Source organism: Fukomys damarensis, unplaced genomic scaffold (genome assembly GCF_012274545.1).
Source record: "Fukomys damarensis isolate Sample0158 unplaced genomic scaffold, DMR_v1.0_HiC HiC_scaffold_11, whole genome shotgun sequence".
Classification (NCBI taxonomy): domain Eukaryota; kingdom Metazoa; phylum Chordata; class Mammalia; order Rodentia; family Bathyergidae; genus Fukomys; species Fukomys damarensis.
The window spans coordinates 281,716-302,995 of NW_022900923.1; the positions used below are offsets into that span (position 1 = coordinate 281,716).

General features: G+C 37.4%; 1 protein-coding gene across 1 annotated transcript in view; it reads left to right on the forward strand.

Annotated features, from left to right (window-relative positions):
• Enah (ENAH actin regulator) overlaps positions 1-21,280 on the forward strand; it is a 131,471-nt gene that overhangs the window by 72,514 nt on the left and 37,677 nt on the right. The gene's annotated exons all lie outside the window — the stretch shown is intronic.

Sequence of the window (21,280 nt, forward strand, 5' to 3'; positions counted from 1 at the left end):
TTTTTTTTTTTTTTTTTTTGATACCAGTGATCAAACTTGGGACTTTGTGCTTGAGACGCAGGCAGCCAGCACCACTGAGCTAAATCTCCAGCCCCAGAATTAATTGGAAATTTTAAAATTTGAAAATTTTCCTAGAAATAGTGTACTTTGTTTATGGTGACAGTCTTATTTTCCAGTCTTCTAGATTGCTGGTAGTACTGGAGCAGTATTAAGCTTGCATCAAAGAAATGCTATCAGGTGACTTATCCTAGGCACAGGAGGGATGCTGAGGTGGTAAAGCCTGTTTCCTTCTTCTAGGACTGCACTGTTGGGTAGCGAGAAACAAGGCCAAAATACTTGGATGCAATTTGTTTATAGAATATAAAGAAAAACCTTTGAAATATCAGAGAAAAGTATAGGGTCAAGAAAAGCTTTGAAAACAAGATGATGTGGGAGTTGTGTTTTGAAGAAAGAGTAGGGCTTGTTAGTGACAAGTGTCGCAGTAGGGGCACAGTTGGGAAACAGTAGGTGTACAGTGGTGTGGTTTGAACATGAGAGCCTGGAAAGCCCAAAAGCAAGGCTGGGAGGGCTGTTGTTCTTGCTTCAGAGTAGGCCTCTTACTTGTGGGTCGTTATGTGGAATGGTTAGCTCTGTGGTTTAGGACAACTGTGATGGATTGGTGCATATAGAGTACCAAGCAAGGAAACTAGTTGTGGGAAAGAAGAGGTCTGGACTATGGAATAGTAAAGAGGGAAGGAGCAAGTTCAAGAGGAGGTGACCAACTCTTGTTTACTGCCTACTCTGAGACATTCATTGTACAAGCCTTTGCCTGTGTTCCGGTTTGTCAGTAAAGCAGTTCTTATTCAAGAACAGGGGTTTCTTCACTGCTCACTGACTGTGCCTTGGCCTTACTATGATGCATGCTTTACTGATGATATTTGTAATAGTTTGCTTGTTCTAGAAACAGGAATGGGGCTTCCAGAAGGTTCCTGACCAGGCCCAAAGCCTGCAGCTAGACAGTGGTGTTCATAGCATTTGTACTCAGATCTGACTTTAGAATCCAGTCTTTCCCCACTGTGTCTTGAGATGAAGTGCCAGGAAGAACATGGTGTTTTTAAGATGGATACCAGGTATGCTGGCTTGGCTCACTGGTGCAGATAGTACAGTTAACAAGAGGTACAAAAGAGGAGGGTAGAATGCAGCTTTAGAGAAAGTATCTGCAGTGAGTAACCAATTTGGTTCTGGTCATACTGTATTTGGAGTACTTTTATTTTGTAAAAGGCTAGAGATGTAGGTCACTGTGAAGGCCCTGGGTTCAATCCCAGTACCACAAAGACAAAAATCATATAAGTTTGGCTCTGGAAAGGGTCCCATAGGTAATTTTGGATATTGCTTTTGCTTCCACCGCCCCACCGCCTGTACTGGGAATTGAACTTGGGACCTTGAGCTTGCCAGGCAGGTGCAGTGACACTGAGCTACATCCCAGCCTTTGCTTTCACTCTTAGCCCTCCTAAACCAGGTAATCTTATCGAGAAGAAACAGTTTGAGCTCTGTAGTGTCAAGTCCTGCTCGTCTCACACTTGCTTCTTCCATTCTCCCCATTTATGTAGTAATTTTCCCAGTGACCCAAAGGTAGAATTTCCACTGTCACTCGACTTGGGGGACAGAGCTCTCCTGAGGTTAGACCTTTGAAAGGTAGATTTTTTTTACTACGTTTCTCTGGCTTTTCATTCAAGATCTCCAAAAAAATGTTAAGTTCAGTTTAGGATGAAAAAGGAAAGAGGGAAACTTCTATTTGCTTTTTGCTGGGCATTTTTATTGAAGTCCTTCCTGGTGGCTTGGTGGGCAGGGCTCTGATCGGAACCAGAGGGCTCCAGCGTTGCTGCCCTCTAGTGGCCAGATGCCTTATCTAAAGCTGTTCCCATGGCCATAAATTGCAAGTGTAAGGTCCTTAGTTCAATCCCTGGTAGCAAACAAAACAAAAAAGGAGATAAAACATACCTATAACATAAGACAAAAAAAAAAAAATGTATCTGAGGACATAAAATGCTATATATGTAGAAGAAGGGATGAGCAGTCAAGGAACATAGTAAAATGATAAGGATCTTTGAGCCAGAGCTACAAAGATGATACTTGTATAAAACATAAGCAAAAGTAAGGGAGAAAGGATGCCAGGCTGGGAACTAGCACACAAGTGCAAAAGTGTGCATCAGGGAGCTCTTTGTCCTGGTGAAAGAAGTACAAAAGATAGATCTGACCAAATAGGGTATGTGAGGTTTGGTACAAGTTTTCAAGCAAATGGTATGATATGAGCAAAACTGAAGTTCAAAAAGCTGGCTGTAGTTTGAAAAGGCTGAAAGATTACAAAGTGAGAAAAAATTCAAACAATGATAGGATCTAGTGAGTTCAGTGAGGAAACCAGTATTTGTACTGGTTTTACTTTATCCCTTTTGTCATTGAAAAAGAATTGTGGTTATACATTCTCACATGTCCGTAGTAGAGATCTCTGGGTACACATGTTTGTTTGGACATGATATAGTACCTAAAATTATTTTGGCTATATGATGAAAACTAGTAGTTTAAGAGAAATAGGTGAAAAATGAAATGTAATTCAGTAGAAGTTGAATTTAAAGAGTCCAGGTTTTATTGTTTTTTTAAAAGTTTAAATATCTCACAGTATGGCAGGGAAATTCCACTAATTTTCTTTAGTCAATATTAAAGTAAAATTAGAGAACCAAGCAGTATGTCAAAACGTGGATGCACCTTGAGACTATACTCTTAGGTGAAATACATTTGACACACATGTTTAAATACTGCATTGTTTCTCTGGTGTGAGAAACTGAAAGGACTAAAATGTATAATAGATATTGGGAGATGGAAAGAAAATGGGAAGGGGAACAAAGAAGGGGAAAAGGGAAGAGGATAAAAAATGTGAAAATAGAAGGAAAATATGAAAACAAAGCTTTTGTATATAGGAAGGGGAGAGAGTATGGCGAATAAAAGAGGCAGAATATACCATGTGCAATTTCCTGTGATGAGGGTTACCATTATGTATATCTAAAATGTACCAGTAAATTTTGATGTTTAAAAAAATCTATAGTTTTGTAATCTAGAGTTGGCTTGCGAAGTATAAGTGAATATCTGTTTCCTTTGGAGATACTGTAATTCTGTTCTGATTAAAGCAGCAGTCAACTTAGTACCCACAAAACCATTGGAGTGAATCTGAAATAATTTTCAATGTTTTGGGAAGGTAAATAAATCATGCATATCATGTATTTCAGTGATGCCCATTAGCTTAAAATCCAGCCTTCTTTATCTGGGAGTGAAAATTACCAGCTCATAGAGATACTTAGCTGAAACCAACCAGAAGTTCTAATTCACTGCTCTTAACATTTTAGGAATTGTTTATCTTAGATTGTGCCAAATGCTATTAAGAAAAGTTTAAACAATCACAGTACCCTAATCTAACATTGCTGTTTATATATTGTTGGCTATTTGTGAGAGAACAAAGATTAATGACAACAGCTTCTTCAGAGAGACTCTCTAAACAATCAAGTTCAAGGGGCTTGGATAGAATAATAAAATCACTTTCTTTGGGAAGGTTGGAGCCCCCAAATCAAACTTCACACCTCAGAGCCTCAGTTTTCAGCTCGGTTTTAGCTTTTCTCAACCAGGTTTCCTTGAGAGAGTTAAGCTCTAGAGAATATTACTTGGGAGACTGATGTCTCATTTCTCCCAAGGGAGAATACTTCGGTATTTTTTACCTACTATGGACTCATTAGGGCTATATTCTCTTGTAAGATTGTTTCTCTCTGTTTGTTTTCCTTGGCCTCTCTTTTTGGTGTCTTATTTTATATTCGCCTTAAATTCTGGACTAGAATTGGGACCAAAAAGTTGCTTTGGGTTAGTATGGGAGTTACTTAACATATCTTTCTCATTTGTTCATTTTTAGCACTGTCTTCTAATATTTGTAGTGATTAATGCTTGAAGTCATTCTATTCTTAGTCATTGAATGGAAAGTTAAAATATTTAATAGTACCTAACTCCCTTAAAGCCTGCAGTTCTCTCCATTGGGGGAAGGATTAATATTTGGATTACTTTGTGCTTGGTGGCTCTCCATATTCTGATTTTCTTTTTGGACTACACCAGATGCAGAATCAGGAATCTTGAGTTCAGAATCCTCAGGGACTTAGAACGTCCGATTTGAAAGGCTCTACACACGCTTAGACTCCCTTGAAAAGCTGTAGAGCCTTTCAAACCATCTTTCTTCATTGTGCTTTGCCTTAATCACTTTCTTGTTGCTGAGGGAAATGCCCAACACCCATGATTAAAGGGCAAAAGGTTTATTTTGGCTCAGACTTTTAGAAGTTGTTTTTTGGGGTTTTGTTTTTTGGGTTTTTTTTTGTTTTGTTTTGTTTTTTTTTTTTTTTTTTTTTTTTTTTGGTACCTGGGATTGAACTCAGGTCCTTGCACTTGTGAGGCAGTTAGCAGCACCACTGAGCTAAACCCCAGCCCACTTTTAGAAGTTTTAATCTAAGCAATCCAGCTATAAGTCTCCATAATCCAGTCACCTTCCAAAAGTCCCACCTATGAACACTGAGGCTCTGGGGGACATCTAAACATAAACTGTGTCATGCACCAACTAAAACAATATACCACTGAATGTTATAAAACAACAGTGTAAAATTGGATGGAAAAGCAAATGAAATAATTCAGCTGTTTTCTGTTAAACTGGACACCAAAGGGCTTCATATTAGTCTCTTTTCTGTTACTGTAATGGAATACCCGAGGGCAGGCTATTTTGTAAAGGAAAGAGGTTTTTAGCTCACATTTGTGGTTCAGGGCATGGCACAAATTTCTGTGTAGCTGACACCACAGTGATAGTCACACACTTAGAAGTGAGGAAATGTATGGCCAGACAGGAAGCCAAAGAGCAAACAGGAGGGGTTGGACTTCCCCCTCCTGTGAAAGATAACTAAGGTGTCAGTTTGGGGGCAGTGCCCCTCCAACTTTTGTTTTGTTTTGTCTTGTCTTGTTCTGATTTGTTTTGAGACAGAGTCTCACTATGTAGTTCAGGCAGATCTCAAACTTACTATGTGGACCAGACTGACCTCAAACTCCTGCCTCAGCCTCCTGGGTGTTGGGATTGGGTGGTGTACACCACCATGTTGGGCCATGGTTCCAGAGTCCACTGTTGGCACATTAAGGACCAGGCTTCCCCCACATGAACCCTTGGAGAGCAAACTGTAGCAGGATTTGTAAAAATGTAAAACCATCTTGTTCTAATCACCAATATTTTTGTTTTGGAAAGTAATTATTTTTCATAAAATATTACTTATCTTGGATGTACCCCCACACACACATACAGAAGATGGAACCCAGGGCCTCCTGTATACTAGGCAAGGGCTCTGCCACTGAGTTACAGTGTAGACCTCCACCCTTCAGCCATCATGCCCAACTGTCACAGCTTTAAATCTTTTTAAAAATGAATTATTAGACCTTAATACTGAAATGATTTTAAATAAACAGTAAATGTTTTATATATAATACATAAAATATAAATAAATGTATATATGTATGTGTAAAATTTAGTTTAAAAAATCCCACAGTAAATATAACCTATGTAAACACAAACTTCAAGGTCTTCATTAATTTTTAGGAGTATAAGTGGATCCTAAGACCAAAACTTTAGAAAACTACTGCCATAACTTATGAGGGAGAGCTGATGACAGAATTTTGTATGTAATCTTTTTATCTTTTCCAGTCTAGCAAAGCAACACTTGAGAGTTATCTGTTGGATGGAAATTGAATGTTCTTATTTTCTATCCCTTTGATATAGATGGACTTGAATTGCTTTTGCTGACAACCAAAAGCCTTTGCTCCTTCTTGTCCTTTTCTCTTTCTGTATTTCTGTATTCTTTTCTCCCCACAGAGAAGATATGAAGGGGCTAGCATTTAAACAGACTTTTCAGGTGATCAGCATCGGTATAGATCTGACACCTTGTCGTGCTTCTGTGCACCAGTGCTTGGTGGGTTTGCAGCTTCCGCCTGCCCGCCACTCATCTGTTGCTGTCTCAGCCTTGCCTCTTAGGATCTCTGACTCTCTGCTTTCTAGTTACTCAGTGTGTTAGTGACTTTCCTGTTTGTGTGGGTTTTTTTGTTTTTGTTTTTTTGTTTTGAGGTAGTACAGACTGAACCCAGGGCCTTTCCATTGAGTCCAGCCCTTTTTTATTTTGAGAAAGTCTTGCTAATTACCCAGGCTGGGCTTGAACTTGCTATCTCCCTGCCTCCCCAGAGTGCTATAGAATTCAGGTGTGCACCATCACTCCTAGCTGTTTCTTGTTTTCACAATATATTCATATATATTCATATAATTATTATTTATACCACTAGAATAAACATTTTAAAGTAGTTTCTTCCATGACTTTTTTTTTTTTTGGTACCGGCAATCAAACTCGGATCCTTGTGCTTGCGAGGCAGGCGGCAGAACCACTGAGCTAAATCCCAGCCGCCTTTTTTTTTTGGATACTGGGGATTGAACTGGGGACCTTGCACTTGTGAGCGAGGCAGGCAGCGGTGGAACCACTTAACTAAATCCATGGCCCTCTTCCATGACTTTTAAGCCCCTGATCACCAGCTATTTGGAAAAGCTGCATTAATTAACTTGATCTTTACTCAAGTCTGAGTTTTAGTGAGCACAGCTTTAGTCTTAGATTGTGAATTTAAAAGGTCTTATCCTGCTCCAATATGAAGTGGCTAAATGGCTGAAAGAAGCAAGTACTATTTTTGTGATACATCTGGACTTCCTAATTCTAAGGACGTTATTTCAGCCTGAAGTTTGTAGACATAGGAGCACTGTATTCCTCTTGGCAGTCTCATCTCTGTGCTTGCCTGGCAGTCGGGCCCTTTGTGAGATGTGTTGGTGCTTGGGCCCACCCGCTGCCCCCTGCTGTTCAGACTGGGTTTCACCGTAAGTGCTACACTTCAGCAACAGCTGCAGGGCCTGCTGATGTCTCGCTCCTTGCTTTCGTGCTTTCCTGCACAAGTGTAATAATTTTCCTACAGTTACTTACCCGTATTGGTAAATTTAGGCAGTTGTTACTCATGAATTAGATTGAAATTTTGCTGATGTTAAATAGTCAGAAAGTCTGATGTTTCTGGGCAAGATGTTTTCATCTTTATACAAAGATGGAGGGAGGCTTTAACAGAATAGCATCTGTCATCTAGTCCACTGAATAGAAATCAGATTGTAGGAACCACTTCTAGTCACAACATACAGTAGTAGCCACACTGATTCCACAGGTTTTACAGCTTAATATTGAACATTTTCATGTAAATCTGTCGATGTGCATTGAGGTCACCCACCTCTGTATCCAGCAGAGAATACCCACATGCACATTGGTGTATTGCCTCTGAATTAATACCAGATGTGACTTTTTATAATCTAGACGAGATACAAAAATTCTAACCAGTCTTTGGAAGGTAGTATTAAATAATGGATCTTGTGAAGTCAGTATTTTATGTAAAAATATTATGACATTCTTTCATTAATCCATAAAATATTCCTAAAAAGTAGATGGTGTCATAATCTAAAAGAACAGCCACGGTGAACCGAATTATTTATATTCCTGCTGAGGTGTACTGTGTTACATAATATGAGAGAAACATAAATGAACATTTTGAAACTTTTGGCCTCTGGGGCTGTTCCTAGTGTAGAGAAGATGTGATATTGTCAGGAATGTCCTAAAGGCTGTGTAAGTACTACCAATGGCAGGCAGTGGTAATGAGGAACTGCAGTAAGCAAATAGAGCATGCTACCCATGTAAAGATTCTAAAAATAAATCTCGTAAGGTTTACCTTCTATGGCCTGCCTGCCTTCCCCTCTCCAGCCCTCCCCTCCCCTCAACAGAGGGTCTTGCTATATAGTTTAGGCTGGCCTTGAACTCGCTGTGTAGCCCAGGCTGGCCTCAAACTCACAGCAGTCCTATTGCCTCGGTCTTCTGAGGGTTGGGATTACAGGCAAGCGCCACTACACCCAACCTTTTTTTGAGACAAGGTTTTGCTATGTAGTTTAGGCTGTCCTTGAACTCACTATGTAGCCCAGGCTGGCCTTGAACTTTCAGTGGTCCTCCTGCCTCAGCTTCTCAAGTGCTGAGATTGCAGGGGTGTACCATCATACCCAGCTCTGTGAGTTCTCTTAATTTCTGAGATGGCTCATATGGGAGAACAGATGAAAACTTCAGGGGTATTTTGTTATGAGGGTTCCATTCATGTAGAAAGAAATACATTTTTATTAAGGAGTCTTATTTGCAAACACCATCCTGATCTTTCCTGTTGCAATATGTTAGACAGAACTATTTTTTGTTGTTTTTGCAGTACTGGGGTTCTAACTTAGGACTGATGCGAGGCAGGAGCTGTGGCAGCCCCACTGAGCTAAATCACCAGTCCACTACTTTTTTTTTAACTGATCCTTCATCTTCGAACTCTCTCATGCCTTAGAGTGAGTCATAGCCCCAATTCGAAGATGCTGCCTGGATGAGTGGCTTGAACACCAAGGAAGTGGCTTCCCAGTGTCTCCTGCAGGTTGTGGTGGAACCAACTGTGCACTGCGGGTTTCAGGGCAGCAGCACTCTGTTTCTGGAAATGCTGCCTTGGCTTTTTTCTTCCACTTTCTGCTTTCAATAGTGTGGAACTTGTAGGATATGTCTTTAACTTCATGCTTTTTAAAAATAGTTTCTGGTCTATACAAATAAATTTGTCCAGCCCAAAGTTAGTGGTAATGTTAATATAGTGGCACTCATTTGTAATGAAAAAAATCAAATTATTTCAAGTGTCTCTTGCATCAGGCCATATAACATTTTTTTTTAAATATATTCTGTAGTCCTATTTATCTCGACTAAAATGTGATACATAAGTGGCTTTAAAGTATATTTAGTTGGGCCGAGGATTTAGCTCAGTGGTTCCACTGCCTGCCTCAAAAGCCCAAGGTCCAGAGTTCAATCCCCGGTTAAAAAAAAAAAAAAAAGTATATTTAATGCACTAATAGTCTCACTTGCATAAGTAGACGTTTGAAACACTACAGTTTTGTGCTGAAGATAGAATTATTTCACTACTTCAGAGAGGTATTATTCTTCTGGAAACTCTGCTTGAATTATGACTTTTCCCTCTTAAGTAGGTACTTTTGCTTTGCGTAGTACAGTTTTATTTTCAAGTTCCACATCGCTGACAAGAGAAAGGATTTTACGAGTTTGGTCTTTCTACATTGTCATTTAGCTCAGCAGTGATTTCTCTGCCTTTAATTCACTGAAGTATGAGTTCACATCATTATTATTTAAAACTCTCTCAGCATTTCTTTCCCATGCACAGTGATTATATAATGATTATATGAGCCCCCTTGCTCAGTCTTGACTTGCTCTGACAGCAGCCCATGCTGTTCTTCCTATAGGCACCCACCCACTTCCAACACTGCCCTGTAACTGCCTTTCTCGGGATGGGATGAGGCCTGGGGCAGAGTCAACTGCCCCTACTTTGCTCAGAAAGCATCTTCCTTGCTTTAAAAAACATTTAATGCTTACGGAATCCCAACCATCCATCCATTAAGAACTTCAAATTTAGATTTCCTGGGTTGTTTGTTATTACTCAATTAGGTTTTTTGTTTGTTTGTTTTTTGGTTTTGGTACTGGGATCAAACTTTTGACCTTGCACTTTCGAGGCAGGCAGCAGAATCACTGAGCTAAATCCTTGGTCCCTCAGTTAGGTTTTATAAGAACCTCCACGTTTTTATGAACATAAAGATTGTTTTAAGAAAATTGTATTTCCCAGATTTTTATTTAAGCATTTCTAATCTTGCGTATCCTCTGTTATAAAGTCACTTACAGATTTGTTCCTTCTCATATTTATCCTCTTGCCTCCTCCATCTGCATTAGGTGGGTGGATTGATACATAGGTGCTGGAATGCAGCTGGTGCACAGCATGTCTCCAGTGAGTTCTCATTTAAGTTGCACAGATGTATTGATTACCTTCTACGTGCCAGATCCTTCCTCTGATGCTTGTTCATAGTAGGATAAATGTGGCACATCTGTTACCTGCCTCAAGTCTCGAGAGCAGACAGCTGACTGTAGTGATGTGAAGTGATCATTCAGCAGTCACATGGTATGTGGGTGCTATGGGAGGGCTTTGTGCTGTTTCTCCTTGAGGTCTTGCTGGCATTGGACACCCCCCCCTCCCGTGTTCCCACACTTAAACTTTTTTTTTTTAATAAAAAATGCACTTCTGCTGCTTTTATATCTTTTCCCCCATGTGGTACTGGTACATGAAGCCAGGACTTTGCTCATGTTAAGCAAGGACAATAAATGGCTAAGACTTTAATGTGGGAAATGCCTACATTAAGGGGGGGCATAAAAGCTTATATATCAAAGTAAACTACTAAAAATAGCACTTAAATGTTGAGTAATATTTATTGATTGTTTAAGAACAGGAACATGGCACTCCTACTTTAAATTTCTCTAAATTTTCACAAGTTTGGCAACAAAAGTAATAGCTTTTTAAATATTTATTTTTTTGAAATACTGATGGTTCATGTAAACAACATAATATTGTTTTAGAGAGGCATGCTAATTTATGATGTACTAATCATAAAAAAATGTATCTTAAAAATAGCGAAATAAGATTGTAATCCCAGCACTCAGGAGGCTGAGGCAGGAGGATTTCTGTGTGTTTCAGGGTAGCCTGGGCTACATAGTGAGTTCCAGGTCAGTCTCAAATACATGGTGAGACCCTGTCTCAACCCCCCCGCCCACACAAATAGTGAAATAAAGATACATTACATTTAAGATAGCATTACATTTCAGAGGTTAAAGTAAAAATGATCAGTTTGGGGCTGGGAATGTGCCCCCATGAGGATCACTTACCTGAAGTATGCCAGGCCCTGGGTTCCATCCCTAGCACCAGAAAAAAAAAAGAAAAAGAAAAGCATAAAAAATGATGGTCAGTTAGTAGAAGTTTTCACAAATGTCCTTTCGAATAGCTCACACACATAATTATTTGTTTAACATATTTCATGTACAATAAGCCCTATTTTTTAAAAGATGTATTCTATAAAACCTTTAAATGAAATTTTATGTTTCAAAAGTAAATGCAGGCCTCTTTGTCATTTATATACTAGCTACCCTCTGTTATTTTAGAAAGAAACTGCTTCTTGCTAAGCAAAGGGAAGGAAAGGGCAAAGGAAAAGGAGATGTTCGGTTTTGTATTGCTCAGACAGGTCTGGCTTTTGATAAGCCTTCCTGAATGGATGTATATTCAGAGTCATGACCTGAGATGCCTTTGGTTTCATTCCTGCTGGGAAGCAGCTCGTAGAAGATGACCTGCCCTGGACCTTGCCCACACTGGCTTCAGTTTTGGGAGAATGTCCCTTGGTCTGGGACCAAAGTGCTCCAGGCAGGTGGGGCTACCTTGGTGTTACTGGTTAACTTGACTAACTTGTTTGTAACTTCACTGTGCCTATGTGCAGTTCTCTTGTCAGAGAGTTAAATAAGTTCTTTTTTTATTTTTTCCTGATTACGATGTTGTGTGCTACTTACAAAAAATTTAAGCAGTGCAGAAAGTCATAAAGAACATTAAAAATAGGGGTGGGTTGTAACTCAGCGGTAGAACACTTGCTTAGCGTACATGAAGCATTGGATTAAATCCAAATAAAAACAAAAAACATAAAATACCTCAAATTCCACTATCCAGAATAAAAATCCATCGATTTTAATGTTTTCTGTACTGGAAAAGGGATTGACATTGAGGTATGTTTCAACTTTGTGTTCTGAGATGCTGAACACGTGCAGCGTGGTACTTTTGTTTTTTTCTACAACAGGTTTATCAAGCTTCACTTCACATTACCATGTAGTGTACTCATTTAAAGTGTACTCTTCAATGGCTTTTTCACATTCATAGACTTACACAACCATCACCAGAATTTTAGAGCATTTTCATCACACTAAAAAGAAGCCTTACACTGTGCAACTATCACTACTTCTTTTCCCACCCCCAGTTCCTGCATCCCTCCTAGCATCTGGCAACTTCTTTCTGTCCCTGAGGATTTGCCTCTTCTGGACATTTCATGGAAATGGAACCGTGCAGTGTGTGGTCTTTTGATGACTGGCTTCTTCCACTTTCATATTGTTTTCAGAATCCATACATCTTACAGCATTTATCACACGTGGCATTTTGAAAAGTAAATCTTACCACAAGACGTATTCATACATCTAGGTATGTTTTGATGATTGGCTCTTGTTTTAAAGTTGAGTGAATTTATATGTAGTGAGGGTAATGACTAAATCTTTTTTTAATAGATTAAAGTCAAAGCAAAAAAGCCTTTCTGAGATTGTTTTAAAAACTCAACATTTTAAGACTTGATAAATTTTGTAAGGCAGGGCTGCATAGGAGTTTTCTGTGCCAAAGTGAATATAAATAGAAATTCATACTTGACCAAATTTGGAATCTGAGGTCTATTCTCTTAGTCCCTAGCCTCAGTTTTTCTTGCCAAGAATTGCCCTTACCTCCATGGGCTTCAGTTCTCCCAACATGGAAGAGCATTCAAGTATTAGAAACTATATATTTTTCTTGATTCTCTTCAGTTCTTTTTTTGTCATACAAAAGCAGGTATGGTCTTTGAGAGCTTTTTGGTTTATACTTTCGGAATGACAGGCTTTTCTTGGTTAAAAAAGCTTTGAGTCTTTACAAATGGATAGGGGGATGAAGTTGTGTTTCCTTGTAATGATGGTGAAGCGTATTCTTTTTTTTTTTTAAGTAGGAAAACTTATTGAGAGCGATAACTCCTGAGAGACAGGAGGGGACCCAAAAGTAGGTTGCCATGAGGCATATTCTGTTGCCCACCACCTTTGGTAGTAAAAGAATAAGATTACACCTTTTTGCTTGATTTTAATGTTGCACTAAAACTTTTCTCCTGTCTTTAGACAAATTAATATTTCTTACAAAATTTGATATTATTTTATGTTTATGCTCAACTCCTTTTGAATCCTTTGAAATGTTTGATAGGAAAAAAGCTAAACATTAAAACTTGAAGTAGGAAGTAAGTAACTCTTAGTAGAGGAGGAAGATCAATGATCTGGGTCTTGACAATAACTCTGATTTGAATGTTGACTGCCAGAAAATTCTCATTGCTGTAAAAAGAAGTGTGACACTGTTGAAGGAAAAGTATCGGAAAGCCTGGGGTAGGCCCAGGCAGACCTCTGGCAGGAGTGTGCAGCTGTCCATGGGGTGAATGATGACGGAGTGCTGGAACGCAGTGACTGGCTCTGAGCAGGATGGGACAGGCAGTGTTCGTATCTTAGAGAGGAAGCGCATCCTCTGGTATTTATCAATGGAAGCAGTTGAGAACTCTTTCTAAGAGGGACAACGTGATCTAGCTGAGTTGTTCACTGGCTGCTATGGGGAAGTGAACAAGATTAGAATGGGGAGCTTAGGGAATACAGTTATCATTGACTGGACTGATCTCTTATCACCTGTGAGCTGTCTCCTGATCTATATTTATCATATACATATGTTCAGTTACTTTGCTATTAACATAGTGTATACATTTAAAAAACAGAAAATGAAAACAATGGGAAAAGTTAACAAATAGAAGTGCTACTGTTTTCTTCCCTGCCCCAGTATTCCTTTAACTTAACATTGAGCACTTCTAACCGGTAGGCTGTCAAACAAGAACGATAACAGTGGAGATAGGAGACTGAAGGTAGAAGGTTGTACTGACAGGATTTGGAAATTTGAGAAGGAAGGGAGAGGAGGGCCTTGTATTTTTGCTTGGTGTAACTACATAGATTAGAGTGTGGTCAGAGTTAAGGATGCTGTCTGGTAAACTAATCATGTTTATTAAAGTAGCACTGTACCAGAAGGAGCGACACGGGATAAGGCCTCCCGTAACAAGGGTGAAGGGTCTGATCTGTGCTTAGGGAAGAGCAAGCAGAGAAATGCATGTGGAGATGTGTACTCTTCCCTTTTAGAACTGTGGGATAATGACCAGATTGGTAAATTACAGACTCCTTCCTCACCTTCTGGTTGAGTCTTGAAATTTCTTTAGCTAGAAGTAGAGTCATTGATTCCAGAACTAAAAATAAATGGCTGACAAAATACTCGATGTACTGAGGAGTATGAAGTTTGTTGCCAGCCCAGCCTAATGAATGATCAGCATTTATCAGAATGATCACCTACTGGCTGTCATCATAAGATTTGCTTACATGGGAATAAAATGCATTGGAGGAGGATTCCCAGAAACACAGAAGAGGAAAAGACGACATAAGCAGTTTTACCTAAGATTGTTGTGAAAAAAAATGAGAAGTTCTAAATGATAGTATTTTTTATGCGTCAGTATAGTTGCATGGTGCTCCATGTCCTGAGCTATATGTGAAGGTTTCTTGTATTAAAATTTGCAGTAATACTTGTGAAAATGTTTCAGGATGTAACCTAAAAATGTTCATTGCTTTGGTTGAAATTTACCGTTCGTATTTGTCATGTTTCCCAGCACAGTGCCCTATAATACCGTGCTACTTGTTTTCTTTGTGTGTTTTAAAATGCAGGTAGCTGTACCACTGCAATACCTGCCTCCCTTATATACCATAGAGCAAACATAGAACCTTTGTTTTCACTGCCTGTCAGTCCTGGGGAAACACCATGGGCCTTACTAGCGGTCCAATAACCTGGATACTGACCTTGAGTTTGCTCAAGCACTTGACACACCAGCTTTCCAGAGAGTGCAAAATCATTTCCAAACCAGCCTTGAAGCAAATATTAACTCATTTGATTCTCAGTGAAAATGCCATGTTAGAAATATCCCCATTACAAATTGCCTTGAAACTAACAGCTAGATGTAGAAACCTCTATCAGTAAATGTGTAAATGCAGTTGACTTTGGTGGTACAAGCCTATAATCTCACCCCTCTGGGAGGGGGTGACACAGGATTGAAAGGTTGATCCCACCCTGGGCTATTTAGGTATTTTGTTTCAAAAAGTTAAAAGGCCTGGAGATCGTTCAGGGCAAAAGCTCTGGATTCAGTTCCTAGTACTACCAAAGCAAATAGAAAAACAAAAAAGCATGGATGCTAAGAGTCTACAGTAGTAATTTTATACAGTAATGTAGATCAAATCTAATAGCTTGTCATTTTCCACTGCTAATATCTTACCCAAGAGTTTTGTTTCCCCGCTCATACAAAACACCTAATGGTAAAAAACGCTGAGGATTGGGGCAAAACCAGAAGGGCCATTTCACACACTGCTGTGCACAGGAAGGAACATCCACAACTCTAAAACCAGAGTAATTGATAGATAACAGTCTTTTTCTCTAGAAGTTTGATACAGGTCTTTACATTTACATTTTTGATACATTTTAACCTCCTAGTTTATGTTTTTATTTGCAGCTTACCCTAATTCCTGTTGATCCTAATCTGTAATATGGCTATCTTAAAAAGTGGGGTGTCCTTTCCTAGTTAGAATATAAAGTAAATGGAACATCAGTGCAAGTCTTAAAACTATGCTGAAATCATATTCCTGGACTTAACTTGGGTGATGAATCTTCTCTCCTTTTTCCATCTTTGTCCCTCAACTGAGTGAAGAAAGAGTTAATAGTGTGAGTATTAGGCAAGAAATGCTGTCAGGCTTATGCATATGACAGAATGAATAATTTAGTACCTTCAAGAAATGCAGACTGCAGTAGAATTTAAGCAACCTCATCAGAATATAGATCAGTATTTAACTTGATAGTGTAAAGTAAGAGTGGAAAGAAACCTATTCAAACAAAGAATATTTCTTAGTAGTTCAAATTGTAAGAAAGATTGGGAGTCCTTGGTTGGAAGTGTTTGTTTTAGTGCAGTAATAATGGTACACCTGCATGCTGAAAATTGTCTGATGACTTTTTTGCTGAAACAGTTGGTAATGGGATGTGGTAGTTTCTTTGCTGTCAGAAACAAGATATGTTCTCAGGCTTTCTTTGTAAATTTTTTTTTTCTAATTGTCTATATGTTTTTCCCTTACATATGGAAGGAACTAAAGGGTAAAACCTGAAAATTAGGTATGCTTCTTAATTTAATAAAGATTTTATTATGGAAATTGTTATTTATAAAATCATTAAGACAAAAAGCAGCTAAATTTAAAATGTAATTATTGAATTTTTTTTCTAACTTGTTTGTCTCCTTTAGAATAATCTCATTAGCTTGTTAGAAATTTTATGTATGCCTGTGGTCCTTATATATCTTAGGTCATTACTTTAAATATTGTGCATGCAACTTTAGTAGTAATAGGTTGGGTGGCTAGATATACTTAGCAAAGGTGACATTTATCAGTCTTATTTTATGTTGGCAAATATCTCCTGTATATAATACTTTTAAAATAAGACTTAAAACTTAATTTATGTTGTCTATTTCAAAAATGATGAAAAAATTCTCCTGAATATTTGACTTATTACCATTTTCACATGTTTATTCTTTAAATACAAATTGGTTTGGTTCTGACTGCTGAAACGTTTTTAGTTAGTTAACAGGAGTTGTATTATTTAAAGAACTTAGGTTAGGGAAATGTAAAATGCTGTCTTGTTTGCCTTTATGTGATCTTTCTTAAACAATAGATTTTTAATCCATTAACTGCTTTCTTTGTTAATATCAATGGCAAAAGAAACTTTCTGTGGTGAAAATAATTTCTTTAGGCTTTTATAGAAAATGTATTGGGTCAGGGATTTAGTTTAGTGGCACTGTGCCTACCTTGCAAGTATAAGGTCCTAAATTTGATCCCCAGTAACAAAAAAAAACAAACAAACCAGAAAATGTATTGATGTAAAGTTTTGGATGTCACAATATAATAGTAAGAACACATTTTACTTTTTTGAATATCACCTTGTTTTCAGAGAAGCCCTTTCTCTTTATAAGGTATTACCTTCTCGATTTTTTTCCCTCCTAAAATGAATTTACTTAATTAGACTTCAGCCAAATTTTAATATAAATAGCCAAAATATGGCCATACATTTTTAATAAGATATTTTTTCAAGCATGTGTCCATATTGAGAAAAAAAACAGTAAAATGTGGCTTTTAAACAATGAATAATTTTTTTCAAAGTGCAAAGCAAACGAAGATATTTTGTATCAGTGGATATATAACTCTTTAATTGCAGCAGATGGTTTATAATGGCATTTTCCCCTAACTGGTAGAAATGAGTTAATCTCATGTTGAGTCAATCTTACTTCCCCTAAATTTTATTCAGGTGCAGTTTTCCTAAGTGGGAGGGTAGGCCTAATGAAGTTTACTCTAATGGCCATACATCTTTTCTTCCTATACTTCATCTTTATTAACTTTTAAAAAATGTAACCCTAAAATCAGATTGCATTCTTTGGTTGTACCACTCAGGAAATAAACTGTAAACGCATCATTTGATCTGTGGCTTATCCTAGAGTTTTTCCACAAGTAAGATTACGTATAAATTATTTCTACAAGCTGTGTTAAAGAGGATGCGTTCTTATTAAATTACAGAGCTTCCAGGATGAGACTCTAGATAGGACGTATGTGTAGACACATTTTGAGCCTTTCAAAGCACCTGTTAGTTAATGTGAAGTTCTTCAGACGGCCCACTGTCCTTGAAGCTTCTAACACCAAGGTGTCTTTGCAGCCCAGAGCCAGGTTACTGCTACCCAGGACAGCACTAATTTGCGATGTATTTTCTGTGGTAAGCAACATTATGTTTACATTACTTTTTCAAGCTGTGGTACATACTACTTGCACATTTCCATACCTTTTGTTTCCTTAGGCCATAGTCTGGTCTGTGGTATCTGGGATGTAGAGCAAGCTGCTCTTTTTATGTTGTGATATCTGTTGTGGTTCATGTAGGCGATTTGGTCAGCCTTTGAGTTGATTTAATGAGAATTTAGTTAGAATTAGGATCTTAAGACTGTTTTTTGTCTACTTCTTCTAATAGAAATGAGACATAATTTTGTTCAATTTTGCTTTTAACTGTTTTGTTGGGAGCAAATTTTAAATTTAGAATTTAAGGACAAAATTTATATGCATTTTATATATCACATGAGGAATGTGTGTATACCTTATTTGAAAGGAGCTTTTGCTTAACTTGAATTAGTTTTAGCTATGCATCTTGTAAGAGAAAGATGTAAACTTATTGCTTGCTTTAATAGGTTGATGTCTGATTTGACGGGCTCCTTTATTTTAGTAGGCTAGATATCTGTTGCTTAGGAGTAAGTTTAGACTTTTAGAGTGCTTTCCTTTACTCACTGTCATATACGTATGCACACATGTAGGTACTGTCTGCAGGGACACACTAGGCTTGTCACTTAGCCACTCAGATTAGAGCTGAGATACATATTCTTATCCTTACAGACGGAGGTCCTTCCATGTATTCCATCCATGAATTCGCCTAAATTTCTTTTATCCCCCTTTGGTTCTAAAACTTCCTGTTTTAAAAATTTGAGTTCAAAAGCCGGGCATGGTGGCACATGCCTGTAATCCCAGCACTCAGGAGGCTGAGGCAGGAGGATCACTGTGAGTTCGAGACCAGCCTGGGATACATAGTGATGTTCCAGGTCAGTCTCAACTACATAGTAAGACCTTGTCTCAAAAAACAAAAAACACTTGAGTTCTAAAAAGTCAATTATTTTACCTTTCTAAAAAAATGTATATGTATACATTTTGATTCATGCATACCTTGACTGGCCATATTATCTTCTGAAAGAGAGAAAGATATAAATGATGTACTGCAAAAGTGATTAACGGTTCTGCTGTGTATGGTGCCACATGATTCCAAGTGTTTAATGTGGCTTTATACCAGTAATACAGTATTATTGATAGTTTATTTAATTTTCAAATTTACTGGCTTAAGCAAAAACAAAACATATTCTAAACTTTGAAAAAGCAAAGAAAATCCTAATATATTTCTTTAACCCCCTAAGATGATTTGATTTGCCATAGGTGACACAGTTACAGCAGTGAGCCAGTTATTTGGCTTTTTATACATTTTCCTTCCCTCCTAGATTCCACAATTAAACATTCCAGGTTAAGTATCTACCCAGTAGACTTATTTCTGAAGTTTCTGCCTACTAGGCCATCTTTTGAAGTAGACACAAATGATTATTGATATTTGTGTTATTTTTTTTTAAAGATGCTATAACTTTGTCCTTAAAAATTTGAGGTCCACATGTAGAATAATAACTGCAGGGAAAAGATTGATTTGCCCCAATAAGATATTTTTCAAGTTTATGAAATAAAAGGTTTAAAAAGCAGATTTTTTTCTTTACTCATTGTTACCTTTAACTGTATACAATTAACCACTTTGCTAAATAATTCGATTGTATTGTGTATAATAACACCTATTTGTCTTTTAGTCCTGTTTTAAAATAGTCTGTCATTAAGTGGGAAACTAGATTTGTGAAAATTTAAATGTAGGCGTAAGTGAAATGTTCTTTAGCCCAAAGAACTCTTCAGTATTGAAGACAAGACTGAAATAGCTACTCTTGGTTTAGAGAGAAGTTTTAATCAGATTTCCATTACTTATAGCACACTGTATCAGTTACATTGCCACATTTTTTTAAATTAGAAACAAAAATTCACAGACTTTCCTATGTATCTTGCTTTAGCCAGGACAAATTAAGAGCAACCTTTGTCTTTGGCTTTAACATGGACAGAGTGACTCTCACACAGCAGCCATGTAGTGGAACAGTGCAGTGTCACTGATTTAACCACCACACCATGCTCATAAAAGATTGTCATTTACCTACTGAGATGGTTATGAAATTAGCCATTTGCATGTTATGAGCACAGATACCCATGTATCTGTAACAATTACAAAGCTGAAAGTGCATTGGCAGCTGACAGCCTTGCCCAATCTTAGCTGCTGCTTGGTATTTCTTACCAATTTTATAACTTGTTAGAATGTTTGACAAGAGGGAAAAAGGTAATTGTGTACCTGTAGTTCATAATTTACCTGGATCTTTTATTTAATACAGTACATCTTTATTCATTTTTAGTTGCACATAAATTTCCCTGTGCTAATTTTTGCAACTTGACATAATTGATGAAGAAGAAACAAATGAAACAGTCAGATTCAATATAGATGTGAGAAAATGCCAAGGGGAGAGAGTCCTTTCCTCTTCTCCATTTATAGAATGAAAAGACAAATGACCTGTTACCGCAATGAACCAAGTAGCAAAGAATTTTAAGAGTTGTTCTTGGACCAGGAGCCTCCCCATTTTAAGAAGTTCTTCCCTGAGGTTTTTCTTTCCATCTCATATGCAGGGATAAACTATAGTAAATAAGTTTTATAATTAATTATATGAGCCACAAAACATTACCCATATTTTTAAAATCTTTATAAACAAGCATACTGAGCAAATTTTTAGCAAGCTTAAGAACATTCAGAACATGCTCTATAAATTACTGAGTTTTTTCATTTGTTTTGGTGCATTACATCAGATTTGTTAGTTTTTTAAAAAATCTTTATTAAAATCAATAGAAATGAGTTGAAATTTTGACCCTTTTTTCTTGAATTTATATATTTGAGTTAAAACTTAGATTTCATTTAGTGAATTTAATCCACTAAGATTACTATTGAGATGGAATGCATTTCTAGATGTGAACAAAACAATTACAAGTGCCAAACAAGTCTAACCCGCTGACATTCAGCTTTATCATTATTTTTTTTTAATTTAAATTGAATTTATTGGTACATTCTAGGTAGACAGTACAGTTACATTCATTACTGGGATCTTGTAGCTTTATCATTATTTATACTGAGGTTTTCACTTAAATTCTCAAATACATTGTTTTTAAAAAATAGTTATATCATAATGATTTTGTAGATTGGCCATGCCAGATGTTTGCACTGTAATAATTTTAGGTGATTATAACTTTGGATGTACTTTTTTTTTTTTCTTCCCCCTGTACCGGGGATTGAACTCGGGTACTTGCACTTCCAAGGCAGGCCACTGAACCCCTGAGCTAAATCCCTGGCCCATGGATGTATTTTGTAAAGCACATTGTCCCAAAACTTTATACGTTCTCAAGTTATCCTCCCACATTCTATGTCCTTGTGCTTCTGCTAGAAAGTGGTATCTTTTTGTATAAAATACTAAATATTAGGTTATGGCCCAATGTGACAGTCTTTTTTTTTTTTTGAACATCATTATGTTAGTTTACCCTGGAAAGTATTTTAGTATGTTTACTAGACAATAGTTATATATATTTTTATTTATACAAACATTTATGTGTTTTATTTAATTTTGATATAAAGAATTTTGGGGGTTTTTGTT